Here is a 16,699-nt window from a genome sequence, read left to right on the forward strand (position 1 = left end):
CAAAAAGTTATCACTCTTTGTGTGTGACTATTTATTTTCAAGATAGTTTTTACCCCCTTGCAGTAAAATGTCCATAACTTTTCTACAAAACTTATATCAGTGCAAAGCCCATTTCAAGGCACATTCCTATACATGATTGAATATTTCATATCATGTCTTTGTTATCTGATGATAGTTTGCAAAGTGTTTTGAGCTACTTGTAGAGGCATCTATGAAGGAGGTTCAACGTTTCCTCTGAACCTACAAATCCAACCCAATCAGCCCCTTCAAAACCCTCAATACAAAAGTGTAGGAAGGAGGAACTTCAAGCAATCAAGAAATTATTGTCGGACATTGGCCTCCATGGAGGAGACATTCATATTACAACAGATCTGAAAAAATCAAAAAGTAAAATGAAAGTGCCCATCGAGCCATCTATTGGAAGACTATCATGGCAAGGACAAAGCAAATGTTGGCAAGGTGCCTCCTGTTGCTTCTTAAGTAGCCAACTGTCAGTGTCAGAGGTTCTCATAAGAGGAAGGGGAAGTCAGTTCATATCCTCAAACAGGCAAAGAAGAAAGGGTTTTCCCAGTAGGTGTCAGTGCTTAGGGAGATAAGGAAGGCACAAAAGGCCATGGGATGTGGAATTCCAAAGGCTCCCTTTCAAAGGCTTGTGAGGGAGATTTGTGATGATAATGTGTTGGGATATAGATGGCATAGGTCTGCAATGTTTGCCCTACAAGAGTCAGCTGAAGATTGGAAAATAGAATTCTTCCAAGATAGCATGATTGTTGCCTCTCATACTCATAGAGTCACCTTGATGGTGAAGGATTTTGAGACACTCAAGTAAGTTTGGTATAGATACGATAGACTCCTTCATCCATGTGATTGGCTGGACTTGAAAATGAGGGATATTCTATTAGTGCCACCAACGAGGAAACCAAAGGATGAAGGGATACAAATAGAGGAGGTAACACAAAACAAGGACACAAATAGAGGAGGTAACACACAACAAGGGGCAAGGCTGCTTATGAGCAAGCCATGAGAGAGTAAAGGGATGCTTCCAACAGGTAATTCATCCAAGAGACGGCTCCTGCGAGCTTCCCCCTCCCCCTCCGTACCTCTACCTCCCCTAGCCCTCCTCCTCCTCGCCTCGACTTCACCTCCCCCTCACCCGCTGCCGCTGCGCCCTCCCTCGCCATCCCCGCTCACCTCTGCCTCACCCCCCCTCGCACCTCCGCTCACCCTCCTCGCAACCCCACCTCACCCCACCCTCACCCCCTCACCTCACCTCACCCTCCCCGCCTCGCTCCGCCCCCCCTCGCCACGCTCACCCCCCCCCCGCTCCGTCTCTCCCCCCTTGCCCCTCCGCTCCACCCCTCCCCGTTTCCGCTCCACTCACACCCCCCCCGCCTCCCGCTCCGCCCACCCACCCCTCGCCCCCCGCCCCCGCCCCCTTTCGCCTCACCGCCCCCCCTCCATTTCTCCCCCGTCTCCCCTTCCCGCTCTCCGCCCCCCGCCCCCCCCGCCCCCTCGCTCCACTTTTTTTTTTTTTTTAACCCTTCCCCCCGCCCCCCGTCCGCCTCTCGCCCCACTCCGCCTCTCCCCCGCCCCCGCTTCCGTTCCTGCCTCCTCTCCACCGCCCCCGATCCCCGCCCCCACTCCTCCACCCCGCGCCATCTCCGCTTCCTGCCCCCCCATCCCGCTTCCTCCGCCCCTCGCCCTCCATCCTTCCCGCCACACCCAGGCTCCACCCTCCCGCATCTACCCCCCCCCCCCCCCCTTTTTGGGTGGTAGCCTTCTCCTCATCGGAAGCCTCGCAGTTTGTCTTGGCGGTATGGCGGCCCCTTGCCCGGAACCGGAGGCCCAGACGGACCCTCCCTCTCCAGATGCCTACCGCGTCATCCTGACAGAGCAACAATCATCTCGGGTTCAGGAGGTTGCCAATGACTTTGCCCTTACCTCTGTTTATGGCAGAGTCATTGGACATTCCCCCTCCAGATCAGCCATCAGGGACTGGCTCCAGTCCACTCTCATGCTAGAGGACGGCCATATTGAGGAGGTGGCCCTTATGGGAAGGGGCATCTTCTGGCTCAAACTCTCCAATGCGAAAGCTACGAGCAACCTGATTGCTGGCTCCCCCACGACTGTGGATGGAAAGATTGTCATGATAGTCCCGTGGTACCACGGATTTAGTGCAGCGGATTTTGATGCTCGGTTCCGTATACCTCGTCATCCAGTGACGCTAGTTTTTCCAGGTCTTGCTGCTGAGCTACGGCCGATTGTCAGGGACCTGGGCTCCCACTTTGGCTGGGTTATGCACGATACTTTCGCCGATGCGGTGACTACGGTAGGAGCCCCCCGAGTCCGTGTGGCTGTGGCGGATCCTGCGACTCTCCCGACAATGATCGAGATCGTGACAGATGCCGGCAGCATCACCCAGAGCATGGTAGTCACCGGACAGCCAGGGCAGTGTTTGAGGTGTCACGGCTTCGGGCACCTGGCGGCTGTTTGTCCACGCTTCGCCAGCTCTTCTCGACCCCCTCCGCCCCCCCCCTCTCCGCCCCCTCCCCCCCCTCCGGGCAGCCACGCCAAGAGGAGCAGAGGCAGCCGAAGCCCGGACCAGAGTTAGCTGGCGGCTGGACTGAGGTTAGAAGGAAATGAGGAAAGAACAAGAAGATTTTTGATAAAGGCAAAGAGGCTGAGGTTACCCAACCTGCAGCTGCACCTCAGAGACCTGACAGGCAGCCGCCCCAGGGACCTGGGAGAGCATCTTCTTCGACAGTAGCCCGCCCTCCACAGACTCAGGTCCCCCTCTCCTCCTCTCCCCAGCCTCTTCCCATTCAGCCCCAGGCCATCCCCCATTTGCACCCCATTTCTCCCGACCCGCAGCTTCAGCCCCCTCCTCGTCCTCCTCAGTCTTCTCCCCCTCCTTCTCAGCCCCAGTTCCAGATGCATCCCCATCCCTCCCCCCCCCGCCTCTTTCAGCTCTCCCGCAGAGCTAGTTGCACCGACGGTTCCTCAGCCGAGGGCAGCCCCCGCTCCCCCTCCTCCTCCTCCTCCACTAGTCGCCCCTGAGGAGTCTGTGTTGCCTATTCCCCAGCCTCCTCCCCCTCCCCCTCCGCTGGCAGGACACCCTGAGTCTACACCTTCACCGGAGCAGGCTTCTCTGTCCGCTAGCCCCTCAGTAGCAGACTCCGACGGGTCTCAGCTTCAGGAGAGAGAGCTCCCCCGCGACTTTTACAGATCTGGCCCCTGGGACTACTTGGATGTGGCCGACCTCGGGGCTTTCCCTGCTTGCCTCGACATCAGTATCTTCCTGCTCCGCAAAGGGGCGGATGGGAGGATAGCCGCCTTGGCCCCCAGGGATGGCCCTAGCTTTGCTTTCACGTTCCTTAGCGACGGCACCGAGACCTGGACAGACGACTCGGTCTGGGAGGCTCTCAGGGAGTAGACACATGCTCAGGTTTGCTCCTGGATAGGCCCGTCCGGTGGGCAGCTTCTCGAGACTCAGTGGTCCGAGGGTGACGTGCGCCTGCGGTGGCGTTGCGCCGCCAAACGCTTCAGACTGATTGTGATCCTCAGGCCCCCCCTGTCTTGGCCCCTCCCCCAAGATGTCAGAGCCTGGACCCCTCAGAAACTCCGCGTTTTCTACGGCATGACCACCTCAGAGATCTCGAGCTGGCTCGAGAATGCTTTCGTTCATGGTACCAAAGGCCTCTCGCCTTTGCTGAAGGTGTTGAAGGACGGGCAGGATGACCCCGCCTCCCCCTCCAAACCTTCCCATAAGCGTCAGCGCCTCCACTCCAAGAGGTCAGCTTCTTCTTTGACTTCGACCGCGAGCAGACAGCTATTCGCAGCCCCCCAGCCCTCACCATGAGCCTACACCTCGTTTCCTGGAATGTGAACGGGTTTCACTCTTCTGGAACCCGTGGTCCTAGGAAGCTCATTTTGAGACAGGAACTTCAGCCAGCAGTGATAGGTCGTTTGGATGTACTTCTGCTCCAGGAGCACAAGATTTCTGCGGCTCACTCCCGCAGATGCGGGAAGATTCTCCCTGGACGTTCTCACACTTATTGGGAGCCCTCGATCGGCGCACTGGGGAGGAGTGGTGGTGTTTGTACCTCCGTGGGCGAGCAGCTAGCCCAGGGAGTTTTCGGTCATGGCACGCTGATACCAGGCCGTGCCCTTTGGGTAGGCCTGGAACAGGAGGGATCCAGAGTTGGAGTCCTCAACATTTATGCTCCCACAGATCTCCGTTGTAGAGCCACCTTCTGGAGGACACTTACAGGGATTCTCCCAGACATGGATTCCTGGATTGTTGGAGGTGACTTCAACAATCTGGAGACCTTGGAGGACCAGCAGGGCAGAGGAGCGGAGTTTACAGGTATGTCTCAGGCAGAGCAGTCAGCTTGGGACTCTTTTATCTTTGAGACAGGAGGAAGGGACAGTTGGCGAGACCCGTCCTTCCGACGCTGGCACGGGAGCTTGGACTTTTCGTGGGGCTTCCGCAGGGAAGGAGGTAGACTCCTGGAGAGGCTGGATAGATTTTATGTTAGTGATTGGGCCATCGGCAGAGGCGGTCAGGCGGGTATAGTTCCAGGGACGACACTGTCCGACCATGCGCCTGTGTTCTTATCATTAGATTCCGCAGCTCAGTCCCTTCCCCCCCACTCATGCCGGATTCCTGACTCCATTTTCTCGAGGGAGGATGTGCGTAGCAGTATTTGCAGTCTTTGGGACAGAGACTGGGGCGAGTGCGTGGATCTGGTTGGCTCGGTGGCGCAGGCTTTGCAGGAGTCCAGCCAGATTTGCTAGCTCGCAGCCCTACAGGTTCGACAGGATTGGTGGGGCAGAGAGAGAGCTCTTCGAAGGGACCTTGCCTCCATTCAGCGACTCCAGCAAGCTTCCCCAGGTTCGGAGGAGCTTCGGATCCAGGCCCTTCGAGCCAGAGCCCTTCTGGAGGAGACACTCCAGCGTCGATCAGAGTTTTCCTATCACGCCTCTCTCTCCTTCTGGGCCCGGAAGGGTGACCGGATGTGCAGGGAGTTCTTCAGGACGCATGGCCAGAGAGCTGCAGGTGATCAGCTTCGGAGTCTCAGGATAGCGGATGGTCACATCGTTACGGATCCGGGGGAGGTATTGGGGTTGGCCACTGACTTCTACAGGACCCTCTTCCAGCAGGAGCCGCTTGCCCCTCGTACTCGACGTGCCCATGAGGAGGTGTGGAGGCACACTCCATCCCTGGTCCAGCCTAGCATGCAGGCAACGTTGTTGGCACCGTTCACCATGGATGAGATGTTGGAGGCCTTGATGGCCATCGACGGACAGAAATGCCCAGGTGAGGATGGGCTATCCCGGGCATTCTTCACCTCCTTCTGGGACCAGATCCATCAGCCCCTCCTTGCAGCTCTGCAAAGGATTTTCAGCAGCGGTCAGATGCCAGAGAGCCTTTCCTCGGGACTGATTTGCCTCATCCCGAAGGGAGGAGATAGACAGGAGATCCGTCAGTGGCGCCCGATCACTCTCCTTACCACTGCCTACAAAATCCTCGCCAAGATGATCAGCGCCAGAATTCGGCCTCTACTCCTAGACCTCATCCATGATACTCAGACAGGCGTTGTCCAGGATCGCAGTATCCTGGATAATGTCTTCACCTTTTCAGAGGCGGCGGAGTGGGCTCAGCACAGCGGATCACACCTTGCCATTCTACTTCTCGACTTTGAGAAGGCCTACGATCGAGTGGACTGGTCCTTTTTGGAGGGGACTCTGGAGCGGCTAGGTTTCCCAGCAGGTTGGATTCAGGGTATCTCAGCTTTGTACAGGACAGCTTCTAGCAGGGTCATCATTGGAGGCAGGATGGGTGAGTGCTTTAGCTTGGAGAGATCAGTGCGTCAGGGCTGCCCCCTTGCTCCTTACCTGTTTCTCTTCTTCGCCGAGGCTATGACTTACTACCTTCGGGCGAGGTCTACAGGGATCAGGGGTGTTCGCCTTCCACTCCGGGAGGACACGGAGCTTTTGGACTCGGAGTACGCAGATGATACAGCCCTGTATGTCCAGGACGATGAGAGGATGCTAGAGAGGGTGCGGATGGCCCTGGAGGTCTTCTGCTCGGCCGCTGGTGCGAAAATCAACTGGAACAAATCAGTTGGTTTTCTCACAGACCCCGGGGCGTGTTCTCAGTGGGGGAGGTTTTTGGGTTTCAGATGGATCCCACGGGGACAGACAGCTAGATACCTTGGTTTTCAGGTTGGCCTAGACATCATGCCAGCTCAGCAGTTTCTCTCGGTGCTAGACTCCAAGCTGGCTTTCTGGAGCACTGCTAAGCTTTCCCTTGCAGGTCGTGCCCTGGTAGTTAACCAGGTCCTCCTAGCCACGGCTTGGTATGTGGCTTCCTGCTGGTGTTTCTCGAGATCCAGCGTGGCACAGCTCAGGAGGCTGGTTCGAAACTTCCTTTGGTCCGGGGAGGATGGTCTCAGAGATACCAGAGCCAGGGTTGCTTGGCAGACAGTCATTCTTCCGCAGGCTGAGGGTGGCCTGGGGGTCATCGATCCAAAGCTTCAGAGTCAGGCCTTGTTAGGCAAGCTTGTCATCCGTGGTTTGACCCCGGGGGGGCAGACGTGGAAGATGTTACTTCAGCAAGGGAGTCGGTTCTTGTGTCCCGCGCCGAGGTGGAGAGTGGCTACCGTCCCTCAGGTGGATCTTCACTTCCGCCCCGCTCACTCAGCCCCGTTCCCCACTCGTTCGTAGCCTCCTCATGGTTTGGAGGCGGCTCTGCCTCAGTCTCATTCACTCCCCTCCTAGCTGTCAGGAGGAGATCGATCGCCAGCCGCTTATCTGGAACGGTCAAGTCAGAGATGCCGAGGGCCTTCAGTTGGGGGAGAGATCACATATCAGGTGGGATGGCTGGATGAGGGGGCCAGCCCGGTCCCTTCGAGTTTGGAGGGATACGTACAGACATCTGGAGACGGCTGATCTTGCAGACGCAGCTGGAGGTGCACGTGGAGCCCAAGCGAGATGCACGGAGATCGACGGCGCGATCCTAGCTGATTGGTTGGTTCCACCTGAGCCTCAGGACCTCATGCCTGGTGACGCCCGCTGGCTGGGACAGTTCACCCCCCGTGGCATCCCACTGGTGATCGCAGGACGTATGGATGACTCCTCTATCTCCTTCTTCGCGGTTTTTGGGGATGGACGACTCAGGAGAGAGGATGCGCTCATCGACCCCCTACTCCCATGGCAGAGGGTTCGGGTCGTAGGCCTTTTGGGGAAGGTCTGGCGTACCGATCCTAGCATCGAGCAGGACCAGACGCAGCTTTGGCGTCTCTGGCTCTGGGAGGGGCGGGTCTTGTCAGAGCTTGATTGGGACCCAGGAGAGTGGTGGTGGCCAGAGATTGTGACAGGACAGGGGCCGACCTCCTTCTTTGCCTACAGCACGACTCTGGGCAGCCAGGCGAGTTCTTGGGAGGATGCAGAGCCGCCCCCCCACCCAGCGGCCCAGCTGGTATGCACAGGGTATTTCCAGGTTCTTTTTGCAGGCATTCTGGAAGGCCTTGTGGGAGAGCTGGCGGCCGCGGAAGATCTCATACTTCCTGTGGCTTCTTGCCCACAAAGGTCTTCCAGTGGGGAGCTGGTTGCGGCAGATAGGCCAGGACGGATGCTGCCAGATTTGCCATGAGGATGAGGAGTCACCAAAACACTGCCTGTGGAGCTGCACTCGCGCCCAGGAAGTGTGGAGGTGGACTTTCGGGATTCTTACTCGCGCAGCACCAGAGCTAGGATTGATCACTTGGGGCGCGTTCTGTTGGTGCAGTACCGCACCTGGTCTTCATCACTTATTCGAGGCATGCCAGCAGGACCCCACTTTCCTTATCACACAGGGGACGTGGGGGCCGCTCGAGGGTATCCCGCAGCACCTAGCAGAGGCTGATACAGGAGTTCGGGAGAGGCAGCCAGTCTGGGAGATTATTAGCAGCATTGCAGGGTGGCACATCTGGACCTCGCGCTGCGCGCAGATCCTCGGTGGCACCTCCTTATCGACTGCCCAGATCATGACGGAGATTTGGAGCGAGATTATTCATACCCTCAGAGGCCAGTGGGACCAGATTCAGGGAGATTCCCGGGCCGGTCAAGAGAAGCGGAGACGCTTCCTCCGGGCTTGGGACACACAGGGCCTCTTCTTTGAGCAGACTTCGCAGGGCCTTCGGTGGCACTACTCACCACCCCGTTGGCTGTTCATTCACACTCGCCTTATCCCTCCGTGAGAGTATGATTTATTTTGTTACCTTTTAGGGCTGTGTCCGATTTGTGAACGCAGCCCGTCAGCTACAAGCTGACCTTTTTTTCGGCAAAAAAATTCATCCAAGAGACTGCCCTAAGGGACCTTAGAAATAATCAAAGGCTAACTCAGATGGGGTCAAATATTGTCATCAAGTTGCAAGATGCCACTTCTGTAAGAGATATAAAATTGAACCAAGATTGTTTGCGAGCTTTGAGGTCATGAGGGGAGTAGCTGACTAATACAACTCTTTTGATTGTTCTTAGGTAATTGATATTCATGCTTAAGTGATGAATATGGGTTGAGTTTCTTGATTAATTGATGATATGGACTGAGTTTTTTATACAATGCACTGATAACAATATTTTCACCAGCATGTATAAAGCAAGGTTAAAAGAGCAGCATCAAATTGATGTTCATGTACTTGATCCCTGCATCTCTCCCTTACTAAGAAATCCAAATGTTCCTACAAATGATCTTGTCAAGTGGTTTAAACACTGTGACTTCACCGTGATCACTTTCATCCTCTTACCTTATCACTCTAAGTATGTGAATAAGAAATTTTACTTCATATCTTCTATCATTTGTTATTGTAATGTTGACTGATGTATCTGTCTTATTTTTACAGCAACCATTGGAGACTAGTGTGTATTAATCTTCAACAAAAACAAGTCTTTCGTATAAACTCTCTCTATGGAACATATAAGGAGCTTGACCTGTATGTTTCTTTTCTTTACTATAGCCCTATATAAATAAAGCTTTGAGTTGTTACTTCACCATTGTTAAAAGTAGCATTTTATCTTGGTGGAGGAGTCGTGGAACCGTCCCAAATTCTCATCCAATCTCCCGTGGTGAGTGATTGTGGGAGGACTTCATTCCAACTAGGGGCAACATATCTAGGATGATCAGGTGGGAGAAATCGATGGTAATTCTCATAGATGACCTTATTCAATGCGTCTACCCATGAGGCAACTAGCGAAGGACCACAAACAGGATATGCATGGTAACCCGATGTAGTGAGAGGCGTGAAAAGGTTATTTGATGTCTTGGATCATTGTCCTCCAAATATAGACCTGCTAGATACTGTTCAAACTGTTGACTTAAGGGTAATGAATGTTCAACGATGTTTTTGGCCTCCTGAATTATATAACATATCTTAAAGTTGTTAAGTTTGTGTAGGCGCCACAACAGGATGACGCCCATTCATGTGGATGGAGGACAATGATCCATGCCAAGTATTTGTTAGATACTCACTTTGTAGATCCGCAACCAGACAGGGTAAGTATATAAATCTATATATTCATAATGACTCTTGTACAAATGCCATTGTGAAACAAATTATAATATAATGTTTCTTATTCTTGTTCTTGGTTGCAAGTTATAAAGGATAGCTTTACATCAGTGTATGTGGATGCATATGGATCCATGGTCATATAAAAGCTCCTAGGTTATGCTCATAGAGCATCCCAAAGGAGACATAGAGAGAGATCTAGAGGTAGTGCTTTTGGAACCAAGGAGCCCAATGTCATGGAGGCTACCACTATCATGGAGCCTATTGCTAAGGGAAGGAGCCTACCACCACAAGTGGTATGGAGCAGCAGCTTTAGAGCTAGAGTAGTAGCATAGCTTCTCCAGTATGTTTCCCCAATAGTTGAGAGCACAGGGCTAGAGTAGTAGTAGAGGTTCTCTAGTATGCTTCTCCAATAGTTCAGAGTACAGAAGCAGAAACCTCAAGAAGAGATGACAATGAGGTATTGGATCAAACTTTAGAGGAGCAAATGGTACAAGAGGAGTTGGTGTATGAGGAGAAGATAGAGGATCGTGCAAGTGCATCACATGCTTAGAGTTCTCCTAAGGAGCGTCCAGGTACAAGAGAAGCTGAAAGTCTCCACCACAACAACAATAGAAATTGCATGTAGAACAAGATCTAGAAAAGCAGCAGTATGTGAATGAGGATCAGCCTCCTCTATGAGTTGGACCGTAGTAGATATCTACACATGTACACAATTACTGAGATTAGTGTGGTTGTTGGTCACAAAATCATTGAGAAGTACTATACATGTACAAAAATTATGAGAAGTCCTATACATTGTCATTGAGAAGTAATATAAACAATCTCACCAGCGATGATTTTGCATTGAATTGTGCTCTCCCTCCTACGCTATAGCTATTGCAATGTTTTGTTAGTAACAAATGAAGATAATGAATGAATCATGTAAATATAACAAATGAAGATAATGTGGGGGTTAAAGGCCGCTGTAGCTTAACCTCGATTATGCACAATACTCAAACACATATAAATATGGATGACATAGAAGATTAAGGTTCTCTATACCCACCAAAAACTTGTGTGTCTCTCTTCTCCCTCGCCCTCTCTCTCACCCTCTTCCGTTCTACTTCCGTTTTGAGAGCACTCTCAACGATAGCAGAGTGCGAGTGTTCTAGCTAAGCCCAGGTGTGGGCTTGCAACCTAAAGTCTACTGGGGTTGTAGCTCCGTGGGAGGATGGAGAAGCTCTCTTAGGTGACTTTACTTGCATCCTGGTGTGCAGAGACCTTGCAAAAACCTTTGGAAAGTTCTTTGAGTGGTTTTGAAGCAAAAAAAGACGTTTTTTGATGATTCCCCTATTGCTTTCGACGAGACTGAGTGTCCAGAATGACTTGTGGAGGCAACCATTGCTTGCTTTTAGTATCCATTACACTTTGGGAGTTCAAAGACTCCTTCATTCTTGAATTTGGTATCATTGCATTGGATTTCTGACTCACTGTCTCTGCCAGTGTGTTGGAATTCAAGTTTGAAGCAACCATTTACAGATCTGTCAGTTTCGGTGCACTCAGGAGGTCCTAAAACTTCTGTGTTGCTCATCATTCACACTCTAGTGGTGTTTACAAATAGGTCTGTTTGCAAAAAAGTTTTTTGGTCTGTGTGTAGGACCCGGTGATTGGAACCACAATTTCCAAAACCGTCTGTTCCATTGCATTCCAGAGGCCCAAAAACCCCAATCTTTTTCAGCTCTTGCACAATTCCGTGGAGATTTGGAGAAGTTCCATCTCTTTGAGATGCTGAATCGACAATTTCTCTATCAAAATTCCATTCAAAGGTTCAAACCTTTGATTTCTTGATTATAGATCAATTGCAAGGGTTGACTCCCCATTTCCCATTCATCGGTTGGGATTTTGGAGTTCTAGTAAAAGAGAGATTTTTGCAAATTGTCTTGCTGAGTCCAATTATGCAGTGATGCCCATGTTTTGAGGCATCTCAGGTCCTATTTTCAGTAGCGGTCATTGCTGTGGAGCTATGATTTTTGGGACATACCTTATGCAGATTAATCTAGTTGCAGTTTGAGCCATGTGCACTCATTTGTTGTCTACATTGGGTTGTAATGGATGCTTTATAGGCCATTTAGATGCATTGTGATCCTTGTTGGATGCGTTCATAGGCCCAGATTTCCTTGTGGGATGCTTTATTGAAGGACGTTTAGCACGCAAATGCCATTTTATGTTGAGGGAAAGGTTCGACACATTGCAGGTGATGCACTCATAGTGCTATGCTCTCTTGGAAGAGACATTATAAATGCTTATGCCCATGGACGGTGTTTATGCTTGAGGCATTTGGCTCTTATTAGCATTGGGTTTGCCACTGCTTTGTCATTGCAGGTTGACATTTTCTTTTGGGCCAGATTTGCTCATTTGGATGCATAGTATATGCACACGAGTCAAATGCATTTTGATGCTTTGAGCCTTGAGTTTTTGTGACACTATCCTTCGTTAAGGCAGACATATTTGGGTGCACCTAATATTTGGTGTGATTTCTCTCTTACAGGTACTAGCATTTGGGATTTTGTTTCATTTTCATCATGGCATCCTCTTCCATGTCTGAAAAGGATTTTTTTAGCATTAAAAAGTTTGATGGGACAAACTTTTCTTTGTGGAAAGAACAGATAAGGGATGTGCTTATTCAAAAGAAGCAAATTAAGAAGCAAATTAAACCCTTAGCAGGGATTAAAGCTAAGCCTGCAGATATTGGAATGAGTTGGATGCATTAGAAAAGTCTACTATTAGACTTCATCTTGCAGAGTCATTCTATTTCACAGTAGTAAATGAGCAAACTATGGAAGAGTTGTGGAAGAAATTATGTGCCACTTATGAGAAGGAAACTGCCTCTAATAAAGTTTACCTCATGAAGAGGTTGTTTGAGCCGCAAATGAAGGAAGGGGTCTCCATTGCTTCTCACTTAAATGAATTCAATATTATTTTCAGCCAGCTTCAGGCTTAGAAGATGAATTTTGATGTGGAGACTAAGGCAATATTCCTCTTATGTTCATTGCCATCCTCATGGGATATCTTTCGTACAATTGTCTCAGTAACTTTGCACCTAGTGGAGTACTGAAGTTTGATGATGTTGTGGGTAGCTTGTTGGCTGAGGAGATTAGACGAAAGTCTATGGATGGCAACAAGCAGGATGCAACCTTAAATGTGAAAAGGGGAAGATCACAGTTCAGGGGGGAGTCCCAAGAAAGAGGGAAGTCTCGTAGCAAATCTAGGGCACACAATATTGAGTGTTACCATTGTGGTAAGAAGGGCCACATGAAAAAGGATTACTACAAGCTAAAAAGAGAGCAAAAGGATAAGAAAAAGAATGCAAATTGAGGTGCAAATAAGAAGGATGAGAGTCCAAGGGAGGACAAAGGAAAAATGAAGATCGAGGAGATCAATGCAGTCACACTGATAATAGTGACAATAACATTCTCTTTATGTCTAGTCTACCTGCAGACTTGCTTACCACTTCATATGATGCATATTCCTAGGATTGGATTTCGGATTCTGGTGCTTCATTCCATGTTACTCCCCATAGGGAATGGTTCTCCACTTATGACAGTGGAAAGACAAGTTGTGTGCATCTTGTAAATAACTATGCATGTGACATAGTGGGAGTAGGTGACCTAAAGTTTTCTTTTGCAAATGGGTCTGCATTTGTTTTAAAAAATGTGAGACATGTGCCTAAGCTAACCAAGAGTGTTATTTCAATGGGTCAGCTAGATGATGCTGGTTTTTAGACCACCTTTGGCTTTCAGAGTTGGAAAATTCAGAAGGGCTCTATGGTTTTGGCAAGGGGTGCCAAGTGTGGGACATTGTATCCCTTACATGTATCAAGGGTGTTTGATCATTTTGTTGCAATAACTGAGCAACCAAGTACTTCTTTGTGGCATTGCTAGTTGGGGCACATGAGCTAGAATGGAATGAAACTCTTATGCCGTTTGGGTTATGTACCGCCTTTAAGTTTTTTCTGAGTTTGAATTTTGTGAGTACTGTCTCTATGGGAAGAAGCCTAAATCAATCCATAAAAGAAGGGGAAAGAAAGAGCTTGAAAGGCTTGATTTGGTGCATTCAGATGTATGTGGTCCCATGCCTACACAATCATTATATGGGGCTGAATACTATGTGGCACTCATTGATGATGCAACTAGGAAAGTGTGGGCTTATGCTATAGCTCGCAAGAGTGATGTGTTCCAGGTATTTCAAAAATCGCTGGCTTTGGTTGAAAATATGTCAAATAGAACGCTTAAATGCCTACAGACTGACAATGGTAGACTGACAATGGTGGAGAGTATCTCTCTCATGACTTTCAGCATTTTTATGATACATGTGGGATTAAGAGGGAGCTCACATCCCCTCATACTCTAGAGCAAAATCCAGTTGCAGAACAGATGAACCGCACCATTCAGGAAAGGTTGCAATGTATGCTTTCCAATGCAAGTCTTTCTGGTGGTTTTTGGATTGAGGCAATGAAGGCTGCAGTGCATGTGATCAATAGATCACCTAGTAAGAGTTTGGATGGTGGTATTCCTAAAGAGGCATGGAGTGGCAAGAAACCCTTTTACTCTCACTTGCGTATGTTTTGGTGTGAGGCATATGCACGTGTGCCAAAAGAGCTTTGAAAGAAGCTAGATCCTAAGTCTTAGACATGCATCTTTTGGGGTTATGGTGAAAGTGGAGAAATGGGCTATCGGGTCTCTGGGATCCAGAAGCAAAGAAGATCATACGAAGCCATGATGTGGTCTTCAATGAGAAGAAGATGTATAAGACACCCATGAGGGATGTGGAAATGAGAAGAATCACTTTCCAAGATGTGAATCCACTTGCCTATGTTGATAGACAACAAGCTGTCCATGCACCGAATGTGCAGCACCGAATGTGTAGGAAATGGTGCCACCAAGTACTCCCACAGGTACACAATCAAGGGCAGATGATGGATCATCTATTAGTGGAAATGATGAGCCAAATGTGGGCTGATATGTAGGTGAGACAGCAAGCTAAAATGCGAGGATGTGATAATTCACTGACAATTCTTCATGCACATTTAGTTCTAGTATTTAGATGTAACATGAATGAGGGAGGCCGTTACATTCCTCATTGACTCAGTTCTTAGTCCTTCTTTCCCCTTCGTAGTTTGAACTTAAAGTTACCTCGATTGCATAATCTGTTCTAGACCCTATGAGCCACTAAAATTCAAAACAGTACATGCATATTTTTACTGTTGCACCAAAGGGATGTCTTCTACACAAATGTTGCTTGGAGTTTTTGAATGTTTCCTGGGACATGGGGATTTCTAAGTAAAGCAAAACTCTTTGACTCAAGCATTGTTTCCAAGCAAGAGAGAAGGGTCAAGTTCTACATGCCCTAAGGAGGTGAGACTATGAAATTGCGATGAATTCATGAAACTGATTTCTCATGATTACAATTTTTGAATGAATTCACACTTGATAAGAAGTTGCAACGCCCAAGATGAAGCCCTCAAGAAAGTTATGTATAATTCCATCCACCTATGACACATTGTAGATTGTTTCCCATCAGTTGGAAGCATGTATGATTGCGAACACAATTTTTATAGTTTTGCCAGATTTTGTAGATTTTGCAAGGGTTCAAGTGGACTATGGATTGAATAATGTACAACCATGATGGACCAATTGAGGAATCATTCTCCTGCAAATGCGATTCGTCAGCCTAAACATAAAATGAATATTAATTTCTACTTTACGATTTAGATCTACATGTCTTCAATTACATACATTTATGAGCAGTAATCTGAAACTCCATCGCATACATTTGAGAACAATGATTTGTCAAGAGATCTAATCACAATTTTGAGTATGGAGAGCTTTCGGTAGTAATGATAGTTCCAATCTTCTGTCTTTGAAATTTGTCATAATAACAAGAAGCAAATGAGAGGCGAGGGGAGGTATGATGGGCAATTGCGGAAGCACCATAGATGGCCAGATGGTTGGTTGTAGAAGTGCCATAAATATCTTCATGATTCTTAAATCTCTTGAATCCTTAATTCGAGGATATAGTTGTGTACCACTACAGATGCTCAAAAGCAGCCTCATCACCTCACCCAATGGGGTAGGAAGAAAGTAGTGTGCATTGTGTGAAGCCAGAAAAGATGAATAAACAATGAACGGCGAAAGTAAAGCAAGGAGGATCTTCATGGGAGACTTAGAAGCTTTCTTCCGAGCAAGGATGCAGGAGGAGGCCAAAGAAGTTGCTACATTCAAGAAAGAGATCTAAAATGGTCCGAGATAATCGAAATCCAACGCTCCAAGATTCTCCAATAGTCGTAACTGAAACCTCTTGTTAATCAAGAAAAGAGATCATGTAACAATAGTCATAACTGAAACCTCTCGTTAATCAAGAAAAGAGATCATGTAACAAGATAGACCCTACAAAGTTTTGCATTGTTTGTCCTACGTTCTTGTTGCCCTATAAAATTTGAGAGTCTCTAGACAGTAACAAAACAAATACTTTTGTCCTCTATTAAAGTAAATCAGAGTGGCATCTTGAAAATTAGAGTGGAAACACTTGTGACTTGAGCTTGGCCTGCTCAACCGGGCTTGCATATCTGTCAATAACATAGGAGCACTGTAAGAATCATGTTTTTTTTTGTACTCGATTTGAAGAAGGTACGCATCACCATGATGCTACTTTTTGTGGCAGCCTAATGAATATCGTTCACCTTGTTAATTTTGGAACTATTTTAATCCTATTATTGTGGCAACTATGGTTGTGGAAAGCTTTCATCTCAATAAAATGGGCTCTTCTCTCTACTCTTTGAATTCTAGAAATGGCCTTGGCGGTGCGCTGCTGCTCAAGCATAAAGGTAGGACGCAAGAAGTACGATTTGAAACTTAAGAAGCTCTTTGATTTTTTTGAAACATTGAAAATAGTCACCCATGCAATCCCCATTTCTTGAGAACTGTTCCAATCCACAGGCACTTGGTATATGCACATCTTTAAATCAAACTTTAAATCATGTGGAACATTTAATAAAAGTTGTTATGTAAGGCTTGAGGTTTTGATTGTGGATGGAAGAAATCTCACTCGCATCTTATATAACTCATATCACTTATTGCTAATTTCGCTTCCAGCCACCACAGGAGTGATGC

Source organism: Dipteris shenzhenensis, chromosome 28 (assembly GCF_047967505.1).
Source record: "Dipteris shenzhenensis isolate YYH24624 ecotype China chromosome 28, Dip_SZ_1.0, whole genome shotgun sequence".
Classification (NCBI taxonomy): Eukaryota; Viridiplantae; Streptophyta; class Polypodiopsida; order Gleicheniales; family Dipteridaceae; genus Dipteris; species Dipteris shenzhenensis.